Genomic DNA, 18,121 nt, shown 5'->3' with positions numbered 1-18,121 from the left:
AATTATCACATCGAGCATTTAAAACCTAAATTATTCTTATTTGCTGGTTGTTTTCGATATTAAACCAAATTGACTTCTGGAAAGTACGAAACGTGCTTGGAGATATTTCTTACAGACAAAACAGAGACCCTTGACCTCCGGTGACCTCGACTTCCTTGTGATCATTATTCATCGCGCTGGGAGGGCGGCAAGACAAGCGTCTGCTGGTGATGAAAGTGAGATATCTCCATATAATAAATTGCATCTCGGGAGCACTATTTCTTTTGTTGCATGCGATCTTTTTGGCCTATTATTGTGCAGATTCCGCTGCGGACAATGAGAAAATGTGTGAAATGGCATGACTGGGGTTGGGTTCAAGGACGCGACGCTGGCAATTTGTTATTGAGTGCGGGACACAGCGGAATGACAATTGGGGAAAATTGCCCAGGCATTTATTTAATCATTCTGCATAATAGAATTAGATATTTTAAATTATAAAACAGCTATGAACAATATTTTTAATAATTTAAATGAATTACATTATCACGTTGTTAAAAATATTTTGGCATGAAGTTATGCTATCATTAAATTTTATTTAGTTATATTAATAGTTTTATTTATTTCAAGAATAAATTCTTATATTGCACCTTGCATGCAAAATAACAAATAACATATTTTATTTACAATTAAAACAAGGTCGTCTTACCAGTGTAATTATTGCATTTAATTATAATTAAATTCCAAACTCATGTTAATAAGATTAAATTAATTATCCTCAGATATTGAAACTTCAAATTTAATTTTTTTTTAAATAATTTACAGGACACAAGTTAAATATTAAAACAAATCTTAAGATCTCTCTGTACAAAAATAATAATTTTTGGAATGAACTGGACGATAATGTCATTTGAATACGAGCATGATGGGATTGTTCCAGAGATTATGAGCGTCAAATTTGAAAAGATTATGCTCTCCTTTACAGCTCATGCCTGAGAAAATCACATTTCACAAGTATTAGTCGAAATTGTTGCGCATTTAAAGGCGCAAAGGGGAGCGAATAAAGGCTTCTCGCCTTGAGCGGGCAAAGTTTAGGTATAATAATTCTTCGACAAAAGAAGCCGTAGCTCTCATCTCGCTCTTCGCTTCTTTTGCCGCGAATCCAGAAATCACTTCGTCGTCGCGCACGGTAATCGCCTTAAAAACGAATTTTATTCCACATCTTTTCAATATTGCCGCCACCGCACCGCGCATAGTAGGTTTAATCCGAGCGCATTTCCATAACACGGAGCGCCGTAATTGACTTTACAATGTCGTTATAAAAGTTTGCCGTGTGCCTCTTTAATAATAAAAATGATATAAAAGTTATACCAGGCCGAGAGCGCAGTACAGAGAAAGGGACGAGAAAAGTCTATGCTACGCTGCCACACACAACTTTTCCCAACGTAAAAGTTTCCATGCGGCACACACGCTCCTCGCGCCAAAGAAAGAAAAAGCCAGGCAGGTCCTTTTTTATCGAAAATAAAAAATTCCAATAGCAGATCTACTTGTTACGCGGAGTGCAATTTATCGCTTCCACGTATGGAGGCGCGCGCCTGCCGTTTAGAAAAACGTTTTGCCAAAGTCCGCCTCGCGCGAATATCTATGGTGCAAGTGTTTCTGCTCGTGCCGCATGTGTATGTGTTTGGTCTTTGATTTATGAATGCGATTCTTCAGCTTCATATTCCAATAATCTGAACCTTTTGCTCAATCTGGCATATTATTTAACAACAGTGCACTCTTTTGTTGGTTTTAAAATTAACAAATTTATTCTCAAATTAATTACATGCAAACAAGCATTAAATAATAATTTTTTTGCTCATCAGAATTAAAGAAGTTGTTTTATTTAGAACTTTTAAATATTAAATGTACTGGTCACTTTGGTAAATCATTTATTTCTAGTTAATTGTAATTTTGCAATTACTTTTTTAATAAAACAGCATCAAATAAATTTGATCTTATCATTATCATGAGAATATATATTAACAACACTACTCTCAGTCTGTGTAAGATCAGGGTAATAATATTAAATTTTTTTTCAATATTATAGATTAAATGTTTGTAAAACAACAATAATAATAATAATACCATAGCGCTGTCATATTTTAAGTCCAATTATGAAGTCTAAAGTATTATACACTATACCAATTGGCATTATTTAAATACAAAACTCAAATTTTTGAATTCATCGGTTGGTCCCTTTGTATTAATATCTAATTTCACAGCACTTCTATTTCACTGTTTTGAATACAATCCAGCATAAAATATTGGATAATACTTGCTAAATTAGAGAATTTAAAACGCATTCCTTTTTAACTCTAAAAATGTTGATGGACTGACATAATCCTTTAATGATCGCAGTTTCACACGTCCATGTAAAAAGTTACTATATGCGCTTGGTATATAAAATGATGTAGTGCTGAACGACACAAGAGAATTTTATAATGCATGCACGTTCTGCGCCGATGTTTGTTGTGTTTTTACGACTTAATTAATACACTAGACTCATCAGTCGCCACCCTATAACAAATTTGTTTATGATTAATATTCACACTTCTCGGGTGTAATCACCTTTTCATCGGTCCACTTGTTGAACCTTGGCTCATCAACCGTCTCTTCATAACCCGCGACGCTCTCGCTTCTCTTGCCGTGAATAATAATTAAAAGCGCTCGGCGCGCCTTTAATTTCGCGCCGCTGCTTTAAATACTCGGCACACACATATACATATTATATGAAATATATGTGTACACACGCAGTCCCTGTCTGTCGCTTGCCGGTTTGAAGAGTGGAATTAGCAAAAGAGCACGCTGAGAGAGAAACCTATCAAGAAATATAATGCGCTCCTCGCAGCCTAATTATTATCAAAGTATCGCGCGCCGAAAAGTTATTCGTATTAGAAGAGCGGCGTGATTAAGCCAAGGTTCTCCTAATTGGCACTTAATAGTTTCGCACTTGGCCGTTTTTAATTTTATTGCCACCTTCTTAACATAATTTCCAACATCGTCGGCTTAACGAGCTTTTTCCAAAAGGGTTTATAACTTCTAAGCTCTCTTGGGTTTAAATATTACTATCGGTATAAAAATTTTGACATTAAACTTGTCGCATAAACTTCCGAGAATTGCTCGAGCAGATAAAATCTTCAATTTAAGCATCAGTCGAGTCAAAAATATTGTGTAAACACACGCAGCCAGATGAAGGAGTACTTTTGACAATTTAAAGCTGTACATTATAGCCGAGATAAATTTGAGTTTTTTGTTCAGTGAAATATACGAGGACAAAAATTTCAAAACTCGAAAGTTGTTAAATATTTCGCGGACGTCAGTCGACCGTATAATAATGATAATCATGCCAAATGCTGTTTTAATGTTTCAGGGCTTCATTGGATCGTAGCCCGGGGTTATTTTTCACGCAAATCCGCCAACCGTGGCGGTGGTAGTATTTTATTTTGCATGATACGCGAGACCGCTTATATTTTACTGCCGTATACATGCATGTAAAAAGGACCGACTTTTCGAGGAACAACACGCATTATGTATTTCGTTACACGGCAGCTTATGTATAGAGGTAGTAGTGGTGTGTGGTAGCTGTGTGTGTATAACGCGCGCGCGGAGAGAGGCGGCTTGGAAAATCGGCACGCAAACGTCAGCAATTACCAGCTGTAAATCTAATTGTTCAGCAAACAGGAAAGATGGAGCGCGGAAAATGGCATAAATCGCATGAGCTCTCTGGTGTTTGCTTCTCTCTTTTTTGTGAAATAATTCGGCGGCCTTTATGGAGTCGCGGTTTATGGCTTTTTAAGTGTTTGTTGGTACTTGTATTTAATTTGGGTGCCACACCAAAATGAACCGATCTCCTTCAGAAAGGTATTTTTACTTTTACGAGTTTTGGGTGTGACTTGAAAATTTGAAAGTAAAAAGAGTACACACTTTTGTTTTCTCCCGGTTTTCACTCATTTTTATAGCTTGTTAAATTTGTTTAATTCTGAGAAAGCCCGTCACTTTAAAAGCTATAAATCTGTTTCCAATATTACGCCCAAAAATAAAACCAGGCTTATGATTTTTAATAGTTTTTTGTCCCTATATGATGCAATGCGAGTTGTGTAACTAGAAAATGATTTAGTGTGACAGAAGCGGGCACAAAGGATGGAGAGGTCGTCTAGCTAAATTGAATTAAAAAGCAGGCACAGGTCGGTGAGTGTAAATTAAGAAGGCGGTGAAATCTTGATTCCATGTCACTTTATATGAATGTAAACCACCAACACACGGCTCGGCGTCTTCTCGCAGTCCTCTCCGAGATCCTTATCTAAATGAAGACCATAAAGTCGGGCGCTCTATACTTTCCCACTCGCGCCTATCCTTTCCTTTATTCAAAACCGTTTACATCTTCAGAACAGCACATTTGCAAGAACGGAAATCGCAGACTAGAGGTTGCGGTGCATTTTAATATTTATGACTTGCAACCCACTTTTTCCCGCTGATGTAAATTAATTCCTAACTGGCACGAGGGGGTGTTACACGGTTGCGCTCGGCTGCTGATCAAATTGCGACACGGATAATGAAGATGAATGCACTTTGCTGCCACTTGTGAAGAGATTAGCACCGCAAGTTTCTATCGTGTGGTTTCGACTTGAAGAAGCACATAACAACTCAGAAGAGTGAGCTCAAGACGCATCTCATCTGTTTTACTCCTCACTAGAGAAAAGAGCTGCCAGCAAAAGATGCGCTCTATTTAATTCAGATTTCCATTACAAGTTTTACCAACAAGATGCAAAATGCTTTATTATTTGCTCTTCTTACGTAAGATGTTTGAGACGTAATTTACGTTGTCCACACTGCACCATCGACTCTGGTAAACGTTCTACATTTCATAAAATTATTGCAATTATTTTACACGTAATTTACGTCACTCGTAGACGTAGTTTTAAAAAGCTATTTGGTCTTGACACTTAAGTGAAAAATTTTTATTTAGGGGATAAAAAAATTTAAAAGAAAATATTGTTTTCTGGTAAAAAGCTCCAGAAGTACAATGTATAAGAAAGATATGATTTTTCGTATGAAATTTTATTAGAATTATTATTCTCTTGAATTACATATATCAATTTTTATATATGAAGCATAAATAATTAAATAGCGTATAAAATAGCGTTCATTTTTATTTCACTTTTCAGGCACGGCCATTCTAATCAAAACTCACTTTAGTTCATGCTTTGCCAGCATTACTAGTGCGTTTTATATGTTAATGAATAGTTTGCCACTGTTTAACGACTTTGACACGCAAAGGCCACTTCTCCAAAACGGCATCGAAGGTTTTTTGAACAAAAAATGGAAAGAGATAATTTATGTGTTTGAGAGCAAGCAAACATTTTTTTTTAACAAAAGATATACTAGAAATTAATCATTAAATGTTTTTGATCCGGCGTTGTAAATTAACGTTTACGATTCACTCACAAAAAGTTTTAATATTTTAATTTGGCCCCCTGTCGGTGGCTGTTGATTCTGCTGTTTATATTTTCGGCGTGATTTACGCCGGGCCGAGGTGCGTGCGTCCGAGAATTATCTTCCAGTCACGCACACAAGCACCGTCACACCGCAACGTCCAGTTCATAATATGTAATTTTTAATCAGCGCCATTCGTTTTCCCGCTCTCTCGCGGCGGTCGTTTTGAGAGAGGTGTTAAGTGGTTCTGGGTCCGAAATTCCGACGCGGCACCTGTGAATCTCTTTTCTCGTGAAATATATAATTTTTGTGTATTTTGGATAAAATGCTCACACAAGTCAAGAAGCAGCTAGTCGCGCCTCAAGCGAAACGGGTGTTGTATACCAGAAAGTGCAGACTTGTTATATTGGAGGAAACCAGACTACATTATTGCAGGCTAATTATGACACAAACACACACAGAAGCGGCATTAAAGGCACGGAGCAGAGGGCTGATGACCCCTTTCAAAAGAGCACACGCATTGCTACGGCTGCTTCTCCTTAGTTTCATTACACTGCTCCGAGCAAGTGATTGTTTTACAGTGTCAGCACAAATGGAGACCCCCCAAATGATGGTTTTCGTGTCTAGAGTGGCTAAAGTGCCATTTACTTCAGCCACTTCTGCATTCAAAGTTTCAAGGAAAAAATAAATTACATTTTTAAAAATACAAGCAATTTATACTATAAGTATAAAAAGCTACTTTTTCTTAATTACTAAAAAATTGTCAAAATTAATTAACTCATTTATATAATTCACAAAAAAATAATGATTGATTTGATGAAATAATTATTTCTTCTCTTGTATCAGTTCAATTGATAATTTTTTAATGTATGAATGATGTATTTGGGCAGGATTGCCTAGTGCAGCCTAGTGAACAAATGAAACAATCAGAGAAGACATTTTTTTAATAATTGAACAATTGAAAATGAATTAAGTCTAAATTAATAAGATAAATGAAGAAAATTATATAAATCAAACACGAATATGGCTAAATCAAATATATAATAATTTTGGCAATTGAAAAAAATTATTGTTAAATATTTTGTATATTTATTCTTAACGTTTGATGTGGTCTAAAGTTTAGCCCCTTTAGTAATACAGGACGAAAGAAATAAAGCGACTTCTTCTTCAAACCATCCTCACCATGCATGCTTTCATAATGATAGTAATGAAGTAGATCTGTGAGTAGGATCCACAATTACGGTGTGCTGAGAGATGATGATGCCATTGGAGGAAATTTGACTGCTGCCTCTGTGTTATTACCAGGCGCACACACTCAGCACACACGGCAGCAATATTATATTTATTCTTGGTGCTCAATTTCGGGCTGAGATGCCAAATCCATTTGAATTATGAATTCGTACAGCAGAAGAGATGAATATGGCAGACGCTCGTTTAGCGTGAAGATGAGCATCTTCCTCGCTTCCAGGAATAAATATTTATACTCCTCTTGAGTTTCTGCAGCTATAGGATGAAATATTAATGAGAGAAATATAATTCGAGACGGATGAGGAAAATAATTAAGAACAATCTAATGCTTTTAATAAAAATTTTCCTCATTTATTATACGGCGGAATACTAAAAAGTAAATTAATTGTTACGTCTACTTCTGACCTTGGCCAGGAAAACGTGTCCGGCAAATCAGACAGATCCGAATTCGCTCCGATCGCTTGGCTGATTATGATAATTTTAAATTTCGGCTCTTAGCGATTCAAGGAAACTTCTGCTCAGATGAATGATTATAATTAGGATAGCTGTTTTATTTTATATTGCGGTCAGTCGGTTGATCCCTTTGGCCGCCACTGGAAATCCAACACCTTAAATGGTGCCAATTGGAGCTGACGCAAAATCTTTTGATGATATCTCTCATCCCGCTGAGAAATGTTCATGTTGTTTTACTCTGCTCGACAGGACAGACGGTTAAACTACGACGGGGGCTTATATTTACTACAAATAAACATTCACATTTAATTCACATAAAATAGTCTGTCGAAATCGAGGGCTCTCTGCTTATATGAGGGAGATGATGCCAGATAAGTGTGTATGTCTAATTAATGCGAATCAATTTATTCAACCTAAGGGCCTGACAATCGCCTGAATTGATATATTTATAATGTTTTGTTTGTGACTAATATAATTTAAATAAGATTATCTTCCAACCGGCCATCTAGGGTTTAGATCATTAATTTTTTTTTAAACTGAAAATTAAGCTTGGTGAAAATCTTTCTGATAAAATATAAAATACTGTGTATCGTTTCAATAATGTTGGCAAAATTTTATGATTTGATTCAACATTAAATTATATATATCTGTCTTGAAAACTTCACTCAAAAATCAAAGCAAATATAATTAAACTTTAATATACTTCGTTTACGAAAAGAGGTGAAGTTTCATGAGAAACTGATGCAAAATTTAAGGAGCAGCAATGCAACTTTCCCAAATCGAACGCATTCAGTTTGAATAAGTTGGTCCCCCCTGAGTAAAAAGAGCAGCGAGGCACAAAAGGTGCTGTTATTGCAGCCAAGTATTCTATCAACATTCTAGGGTTGCTGCGCTTTGACGGGGCGCTCTGAATATATATTGTTGCTGTTCTCGGAGCTGTGCGAGAAAGCGAGAGAGCCTTTGCTCATTTCCCAGGTGATGGTAAGCCTCATTGTGATGATTGATAGCTCGCCAAACAGCACTGCGGCTCAAGAGCTGATTTCGGCCCGAGAAGAATTCTCGCTCCTTGGGGATGGCAAGGGTCGCCATGGAAACAGGCCCCGGGGCAGGTCTCTTGTCGAAAGGCCTGCCGTGCTAATTATCATACATAGAAATCTCCAGTTAATTTTTGAAATTCAGTCAAGCGTGCTATAAGATCTTTTCTATTAACTTATGTTCTAATTCATGTCATGATGAAGACTTTTTCAAATGATGATTGAAGGAGAATCTGCAGGGCTTTGGATTGCAAACGAATTTTGGTTGCACTGGGTGATGCTAAACTGTATTAATTAGTCGTTTAGGAATACAAAAATTAACTTGAATTGTGTTAAGAAAAATAACGTATTGCATAATTTGAATACTAGAAATTTTCTTTAAATCTAAATAACGTAAATTTAAAGGAATTATTTGTTATTATTTAAATAAATAAATTTTGACTTAATTTCTGAAAAGATTGAAATGTTTTCTATTTGATCACATTTCAAAATTTGGATTAGCAATTTACAGCGGCAAGGGATTTGTTTTTAATTCTTTTTATTTATTTAGTTTTTAATCTATTATTTATTTTCAGTAACAAAATTTTTGTGTGCCTGCCAAATCATGATCTTAAAGATTAGATAATTTAACGTTTACCACAAGTAAAATAAAAATTCTTCAAATTTGAATTTATATATTAAATTGATTCTCATAAAAAAATTTATTACATTTTGGTAAAAACGATAACAACCAGCCAGTGCATATGCAGTAATGCCGACCCAAAAAACATAGTCTGGAATATACTACATAGATAGAGTAACTTTTGATAAATTGTAAAACTTTATAAAATTGGAGAGAATCATTACCTTTTCCCAATTGTTTGTCGCATATGATTTAAAACGTTTCATTCTTTAGTAAATGTGAGTAAATGGAATCCATTTACTAAAGAATGAAACGTTATCCATTTAATGGATAATTTTCTGGAGGAAAATATTAACGTTAAAATGTTTTCTAATTGTTATTTTTAAGCTAAATTGCTGCATTTTAACGATTCCAACCATTATAATTTTCTCAGTAAGTATTACTTGTCTCGAGTTTAAAATTCTTCTACCCATCGAGGTAGGCAGCAGTTTCTCTTACATACACGCTACACACGTATTGATTATTATGCTGTGCCGCGCCGCCTGCGAATATCACACACTTGAATGCATCTATACGCAGCACCAGCAATTCCATTTAGCGATTCCGGAAAGTGGAGCGTAGAAAACGGCGGGAGAGAGGATGATGCATGATGACTGCTGCCGAGTGGAAAAAGAGGAGAAGTTGATCACCCATATTTTTTAATCTCGATAACAGCCAATTCGCAGACATTCACGCTGGCTGATATGCCGCGGCGATTTATCTCCACCAATCATGCTCGACCGCATCGATGCTTTTTTCACCCTCTCCCTTTTTCCAATTATCATTTCAATTTCATGGACCGTGTGTACATATGGTACAAGCGAAATTTGACAAATTGATGATTTTTCCACATACTGATTGTGGCTGGAAATTTGTTTACATACCTTATTTTTTCATCGAGGGAAAACTGCAAAATTAATTAATTGCAAAATTTTTGTTTACTTTTCTGCAGTGAAAATAATCCAATTAACATTGGTAATTTTTTAATCAACATGGAGATATTTTAAACATTTAATTAATCTGTAGTAAAAGGTCTGCTAAAAAGCTAATTTTGTTTGTTCGTGGTGTTTGCAGATTTTTTTTCTACGAATTGTTACTTTTATTATAAATCCGCTCCGCCTGGAGCGAGTGGAGCCGTATGAAAAATTCAGGAGTCGCGCCTGACGAGCAACAACGTGGACGTCGCTCACTTTTCCAGCGGTGCCCAATTAAATATGCGCGCGTAACTCCCAATTTTCACCCGAGTGAGCTGCTGCGAAAAGAGCAACTTGTTAACTTGCTCTCCCATCAGCGGCAGACACGTGTGTTGGACAAAGTTTGTTTGCGCGCCCACAGGTATATTCTATTTCAGACGTCGGCCAGAGTGAGATTTCAAAGTAAATCTGCACAATATACAGAGTTAAGCATGACGTATATTCCTGGAAGCAAGTGCGTCAAAGCAGAATCGACCTTTGCAGCAAATTGTGTTAAAAATAAACCTCTGATGTGTGACCAAAAGATTATTTACATATAATCTTCCAGAAATTCTCAGAACTCTAAACCATCCATTTAATAAAAGTATAATGTATTCTTTTTTAAATAAGATAAGATCCTGATTCCAAAGGCAAAGCGTCTCACTCATATGTACGTATCCATGGAGACTGTAAGCTGTAAGGGGCAGGTTATGCAACCTGGTGTGCATGGCTGCTTATAGTGCAGCAGGTTTGCTTGTTGAAAAAAGCGAAATAAATATTCTAAGACTTTTAAAATCATCTTCTAAGTTGCACAGTTAACCTATAATTTACATAATTCAAATTATTTATGAGTAAACCATGTATGTATGTAAAATAATTTTGGCGTAAAAAAACAAACATTTTTTCATGTTATTCTATATAAACAAATTAAAACAAATGGGTCAAACTTCGGCAAAAGTAATAATTGTAAAAGTAAAAAATCTCGTTAAAATATTAAATTTGATTTTATAATTCATTAATTTAATATTTTAATTAAGGTTATTAAGCATAATGATAATTTTTTTATTATTAATTAATTTATATTAATGATGTTTATTTTTTTCAAATGCTACATTTATTTATATTTTACAAAAGGTATATTTTAATTAAGGTAAAAAAAAAAAATTCTAAGATAATGACAAATTTTGCATTTGCTTTGATAATTATCATTTTTAATAATTAAACTAAATATTAACAGAACATACACCTACAAAAAAATACTACATGATCATTAAAGGAAAACAATAATTATTTTCAATTCCCTCCATGTGTATTAAATAAAAAAATAGCATGTCTGATATAAGGACAGGAGTTGCATAATATAACTTTTCTGTTCCCACAGCGGAAAATCGTTGTTCATGAAAAGGCAAAACGGAAAAATACGTGCGTCCACCGTCGTGTAGCTTCCAGTCTGATAATTGACAAGATCTCCATCCTTCCGTACCGTGGAGTTCTGAGCGTATGATATTGCGGCTGGGAAGGGTTGGGCCTCAGCAGTTAATGTAGAATTTCCTTTGTTGCGCCTGTGTCTCATTAGGCGCGGCGCACAAAAGGATATGCACAAGAGCAGCCACCACCGTCGCCGCCGCCGCATTCACAGTGGAGACGCACGTGGATCTTCCGAGAAAGCCTCCAACACGCAAGAGCGAGAGATGCTGTAAATAATTTTACCAAGCGACACGGGGATGGATAATTGGGAGAGAAACACATTTTGCGGTCGGCAAACCCTTTCGTGAAATTTTAATTACATTCGTCACAAAGACAAATGTAACTTCCTCTGTGGCCAATTATCATTTTAGTCCCACGCACGGCCTATCCAGAAGAATAGGCTGCCTGAAAAAATTTGGTTGATGTGAATTTTTGCTCCAACTTAAAATCGCAATACATGTGATTTGATATTAAACTCCTTAAAGGAGTCAGCAGCTGTTGCGCTACGAGCGACGGCTGGTCGGGTTTCTAGTCTAAAAGCTGGTGTCCGTCAAATAAAGTTTTAATCATTTTGCTGCCAGTCAGCCCGGAATTCGCATTATCTTCAAAAGAAAACCGCCCAGCAGCGTGGGTGGGGCATGGAAAAATTTAGAATTAGGCCAACACTAATTACTGATTTGCATTTAAATGACTTTTGGAGAAAAGTTTTCCATTCATACCGAGTCTTTGAATTTTGGAGAGCTAAATGTAATTGCTTTAATTAATTGTCCTTTCTTCTCTGCATCGAATGAGAAAATGCTTCTCTTTTGATTAAAGATTGCTGAAATGCGAAACAAAAGTTTCACGCCGAGAGAAACACGCAAAAGTTATACGACGTTGATTAATTTAGCACTGTCCCTCAGTGAGAGCTCCTCTGAAGCCAGAGAGCATCACTCAAAGCGTAAAAATGAAATTCTTTAGCTGCAAGCAGGAATGTCTTTCATCGCCAGCAAACGCGCCTCTAGAGTATCAAGAATGATTTAACGAAATTAATTTGCTAAGGCATTCCGCTCAGCATTTCAATAATTGTGCTGAAACGAGACGCTGAAGGGGTGAGCGGAGGCAAGCAAATCAGAAATCGGTGCCATGCCTCTCTGGAGAGCATCTTTTGTCCCTCTATCTTCGCTCTCATCTTTGCCGGGTAACAAGTTCAAAGAAACGGAAGAAACAGGGTGGTTCATTAATTATGCGCGTGCAGACAGATACTTTTAACCTTATTAATTTCTCTGCACTCCTATTTTATCCAGTCGTGGTTACTGCTGAAAGAAATTAAAAAATTGAATTAAAGATAATTGCAAATGAGACAATTTATTGATTGATATTCTGTCTAACCATGCAAATCTACGATACCGAATGCATCAGGAGGAACTAATTGTTTTGGTTTGAAATCTATTATTTATTTAATTTATTTTATTGTCGCTATCCCATTCACAATTCGTCATGTAATTTTTCAAAAAGTCTAGTAATAAAATAATGAAGATATTAAATAAAGTACAATATAATAAAAGTCTTAGGATCAGATAAAATGTCTTGTATAATAAGAAAATGATCCTTGCTTGCATAAGACTAGACTTGATTTAATTATTACGCAGAACTAAATTAATATAAAATTTCTTTATTTCATTCCCCTTAAGAGAGACGTATGGTTTAAAAATTTTTCACAACAACAAGCTGATTAATTAAATAGAAATTTGAAGACATTTGAATTAAAAAAATATCAAGATCTCGATTAGGACACAGCTTTCAAACACATACATCATAGAAGAATGCGGAAAAATAGACAAAATAACAATATCCTAATTCTTCAGAGAAAAGATTAGATTATTCATTTCTACGTATAGCATTTTCTCAGAAAATAGATTATCACTAATCTATATTTTCCTTCATAAGAAGTGGCTACAACGTTTGTTATGTGCAACTTTTAGATAACTGCACAAGTCCAAACAGAATAAAGAAAAATAAAAATTCATTTTCAAATTCTATAGCAAACAAAAGAATCTAAAAGAACCTTTTGCAGCATTTTACTTTTATTCTGAGAACAATGAATAATTGAACAAAACTTAATTGGCAACATCAGAATTAAACGGGAGAGAATTAAATAGAGGGAGATTCAGGCTGTATTCTAGCAGGAACTAACCAAGGCAGCATAACAGGCAAAAATTTGAAAGTCAAACAAGGCGTGTGCGAGTCACCGGGGCGAATTTGAGAGTGCTATTTTCCAGCCGGGCTAGCTGCATTTGTCGCCCTGGTCGGCCCTTGGCTGAAATTCCCTCTCCGCAGCCTTGATATTGAATGTAATAAAAGATGTGAGCCGTGTTCCTCTGGCAGATAGGAAGTAGCGAATATATTCCGCGTGGCAGACTCGCCGCTCATGTGGAAGACATCGTGCCGTGGTCAGAGCGCGGACGAAAGCAAGCGTCCCTCGTGGCAGACCCACCTCGCACCAAAGCCACCCCTCGAGTGGCTAACTGGCCAACCAACCCTTTGCGTGCACCTTTGAGTTCACCTTATTTGGGCCGCTGTTCGGATTTTGGTGAGAAAAAGATGCGCGTTTTTTTGGGAACGTCAAAGTTTATTAGAAAAAGTATTACTTTAGTTATTATTATGGATTGACGATAGAAGGCAGAAAACTATTTAAGACTTGTATCTATTAATTTTCTAAATGAATAACGATCTTCATTAACAATAAATTTAGATGCAATTTAACTCATTCAGGGGTCAGTGGTGTAATATGAAACGACATAAGTATTAAAAGATTTTTTGATAAAATTATTACATGGCATTAAAAAAAAGACAAAAATATATTTAATAGATAAAAAAAATATTAAACCCATTGCTAACTAATTGAATCAGATAGTTGTTTATTTTTAAAATTTTTATTCACAATTTTATGATTGTAGTTATAAGAAAATAGAAAATTTATATTAAATAATTAAAAATGAAATTTTATCGAGTAAAAAAAAATAAACTATAAATATAAAATAAGGATTTTGTTTTCAACAAAAAATACATAAATATTTTTGGTTTAAATTTCAATTAACATTATACACGTTGCAGTTCTTTAATTGGTTGCCTGACTTTTCATAATTAATTTTATCTTCTCGCGTAAAACAGGGCTGCAGACAGAAGCCGATAGTATAGGTTGAACTGTTCATTTTTTTGCATAATAATGATAAATTTTTTGATACCAGGAGAAGAAAATATGTTAAATAATTGTAATGCGACGAATACATATTATTTTGATGTTTTAGAACTCATTTCAATTTGGTTCTTATTGTTAGACCCCAGGACACAAAATTTTTTAACTTGAAAATAAAATGTTTAAAGCAATGGGAGAGATGATTTTTTTATTATCATTATTCCAATGTATGATAAAAAAATCTCATTTTTGCTCCTTTCCAAAACTTGTCTGCCTTCTCAGAAAAGCATCAAATCAGCAGAGTCGGGGTCTCTATTTGTGCTCTATTCCTGAACTCGCACTTGACGAGGCTAGCGCGCCCTTCGTCTTTTTCATTGAGGAAAAATGAAGTGATTTGTGCCGAACACAGCATCTCATTCCGAGGCGCGTGAGGGCAAAAAGGTTATCAATCACGAAGAGAGGGCACTACCGCAGAGATTCATCATCTGCCCTTTGGTTCGTTTTCTTTTGCGTCTGTCTGCCGAGGGCGTCAAGAAATTTGTCGGCCGCTCTCCTCTTTCTCTCGGCCCTCTTGCTCTGGTACTGGGCATCATTATGCAAATGGCCACGCACGTGGTCCCTTGTAATACGAGCAATAACATATTTTGCTCCAAATTGCTCCACGGTTGTGTGTGACGCACGGTGCATGCATGCTATGGCCAGGCAACTTTGCATAAAACAAAACGCTCACGGCGTGTTTTTGGGGCTGTTTTGGGATAAAATGTAGCATGTACACTTTGGCTGAATGCATTTCATGCGCTACCGACTGGAAGGAAAATTGGACAGCATCTTTTGAGGATGGTTTATTTTGCATCCCTTGTTTTCAGGCTTATTTATTAAAAGTAAAACTCTGAAGATAGTTGTTTCTGAACTTTTTCTTAACCTTTCATCAAAAAATTAAAATTCTGCAACCACACTTGTTGAATCGATGATACAAAGAAAAATATAATAAATAATTGTTTTAATAAGAATTGAAAATATGGAAAATATTATGGATATTTTTATGATTTATATTCCATTGTAGGCAAAAAAAAAATTTGTAAGCTTCTATATAAAGTTATTGTTGATGTTCTATTTCAGGTTAACAATAATTTTCTGCATATTTGAACTGTCTTTGTTAATTTATTCACCCATATTATATTATAAATATCAGTAAATTTATTTTTAATCATTGTTTGTAAAAGAATAGCATAATAAATAAATTTACTTTCAGTATTAAGAAAGTGTAATATTGTGCAATATTTGGTCTTAATCATTATAATAAGTATTTTTTCTGCCCTATTTTAGCTAAAATTTTTCACAAAAGAATTTCCAGTTTCTTTCTTTCAGCTGTTTTTTTTCCGCCGCTGAATACTTGTAACTTGCAGATACGATAAGCCTACTAAGCCACTTCACCCACTTTCTTTCCCCTGAAACAAAATTAAATTAATAAAAAAGCGTGTACCCCTCTGTTTCAGAGGGAATCCAGGATACACAAAGCCTCCTTTTGAGCATGAAAATCCGTCGTGCGCGTCCCATGCGACCATTTAATCATTTGAAAAAAGAGCAGGGAAATTTCGCGCTCACAGACACAGAGAGAGCGAAACGGATGGACGGGTCTCTCGCGAGCGCGCGCGTCTGTCGTTATTACAGGACAGAGACAGAGGAGATTTTAATCTGGCCGGGCGCATATTATTAAAGTGTGAACAAAGCAAGCGTCGGAGTGGAAGTAATGGGCGAGAGTGACAACAGCTCACGCACTCGTCGAGGCGTCTTAAAGGAGGAGCGCAGAATTTCGGATCGGCATCCTGCAGCCGCTAAACAAGTGCCCAAAAAGAGAAAATAACGCGCCGGGCGGATAAGGGTAATTTATGGCCTTTGAATTGAAATTATATTATTGTTTTCTGAGGCGCATTGTGCTGTGTGAGATAGGCGGAGAGAAAGAGCAAGGCGGGCAACTTGATGAATTCCTCTGCACCCCAACAGCAGAGAGCTTTGTTTGTTTCGTTGTTCGAATGGCGAGCAATTTCCATGGTGCCGCCATAATATCAGCAAACTTTTAAACTGCCGACGAGGAAGGGAGAAGTTTGCTGTTCCTTTTCTCCGTGCTAACGAATGAAGAAAGAAAAGCGAGAGAGATGCAGATGAAGTGCCGGGATTTAATTTATTCATAACATTTGAGTTGTAAATATATTTATTTCGGGGGCGCGCGCCACTGTGCCTCTTCTCCGCGAGATTTATTATTATTGTTCGGCAAGTGCGCTCTCTCGACGTCGGCGTCGACGCAGCTATTGAAATCCAATTTAACAAGATTTAAAGTCTTTTCTCCGTCTCTCTTTTCTGCGCCATTGTCTATATGAATAAAGTTGTTGAAAAGGAAATTAAAGCATGCTGTACAAAAGCTCGAGGAGAATGGGTGGTAGGAAGAAGCAGGAGAAGTGGATCCGAGCTTTTGCTGCGGAATGAGAGGCAGTACTACGTACTCTAGCTACTACATGAAGGAGTATCGATTAATTAAATAATAAAGATTATTGCTCCCTTTGTGTGCTAAGAACAAAAGCCTCCGCGTCTTCTTTCTTTTCGTGCCTCTTCTCCTGCTTTTCTCTCTCTTGGCCTCTTTTCCAGAGAGAAATCGCGGCACATCAGCCAAAGATAAAATGAAGAATTCACAAGACAGACGAGTCATCATTTTCCTTATTATTTCGTGCAAATCATTTAATGTTGAAATTAGACTTCTCTCTAAGAATGACTAATTATTAATGTTTAAAGTAATTCAATGACCAATTCTTGAAGACTGATATGATAAGATTGGAATGCTAAAACAACTTCTAGGAAAAAAACATGCCATGAAACGTGAGTTTTTATGTTTCTTATTATAATAAAACCTTTTCGGGCTCCTTATTTACCCTAATCATGTCACGAGTCAAAATTTCAGTTCATAGTGCAAATAATTGATATTCAAGATGACAAATATTCCAGGGTTACATGGATTAAAAACAAAAATTTTTAGGAGAAATACATGAAACATGGGACATGATTATCAATTACAATTAATTATTCAAAAAGCGTACAGCAAAATAGGCTGGTTTTATTGTTGGAAGCAAAGCCTGGGTATTTACAAAGCACTATTATTTCAGCAAGAGACTTCATTCGCTAAAGCATCAAAGAAGCTGGTTTCCAAGAATCTTTCCAGTCCCAGGGGTCACAAACTAATTACTCTGGTCTGTTTCGTGCCACCCAGAGGCTTACATTCTGTTGACCACAGCCCCTGCATCTCGCCATAGGGAGCAGGAAATCCCAGATACATCAGGTGTAGGTCAAATTATTATGTTCCTAATCTATGCGTTCTGAGACTTCTTGTTCTCATAAAGTTCTCGCTGCTATTATTATTATTAGATTAGATTAGATAATTGTTTTATTCATTTGAGCACAAATTTACAGTCATCAACAAGCACAAAAATACCTCCAAAACATGTTAATTAATGTTGCCCGTAGAACACGTCAAGTCTTTACATTTATTCTTCTCGGTCAATGCAAAAATATTTTAAATTAGAAAAAGAGAAGAAAGCGTTCACAACTAGCAGATGTCTGCTGAAACGCCCGATATCAAAAGAGACTCTGCCGCCGCGGTAAACAGTAAAATTAAAAAAAAAACTTC

At 36.0% G+C, this 18,121-nt stretch overlaps 1 protein-coding gene across 2 annotated transcripts in view; it reads right to left on the bottom strand.

The window, feature by feature from the left end:
• Positions 1-18,121, bottom strand: part of LOC132202087 (irregular chiasm C-roughest protein-like) — a 211,932-nt gene that overhangs the window by 173,008 nt on the left and 20,803 nt on the right. The gene's annotated exons all lie outside the window — the stretch shown is intronic.

The sequence above is a fragment of the Neocloeon triangulifer genome, unplaced genomic scaffold (genome assembly GCF_031216515.1).
Source record: "Neocloeon triangulifer isolate White Clay Creek 2 clone unplaced genomic scaffold, ASM3121651v1 ptg000014l, whole genome shotgun sequence".
NCBI classification, from domain to species: Eukaryota; Metazoa; Arthropoda; class Insecta; order Ephemeroptera; family Baetidae; genus Neocloeon; species Neocloeon triangulifer.
Note: the sequence above shows the minus strand (reverse complement) of the source record. Positions and strands in the feature narration are given on the sequence as shown.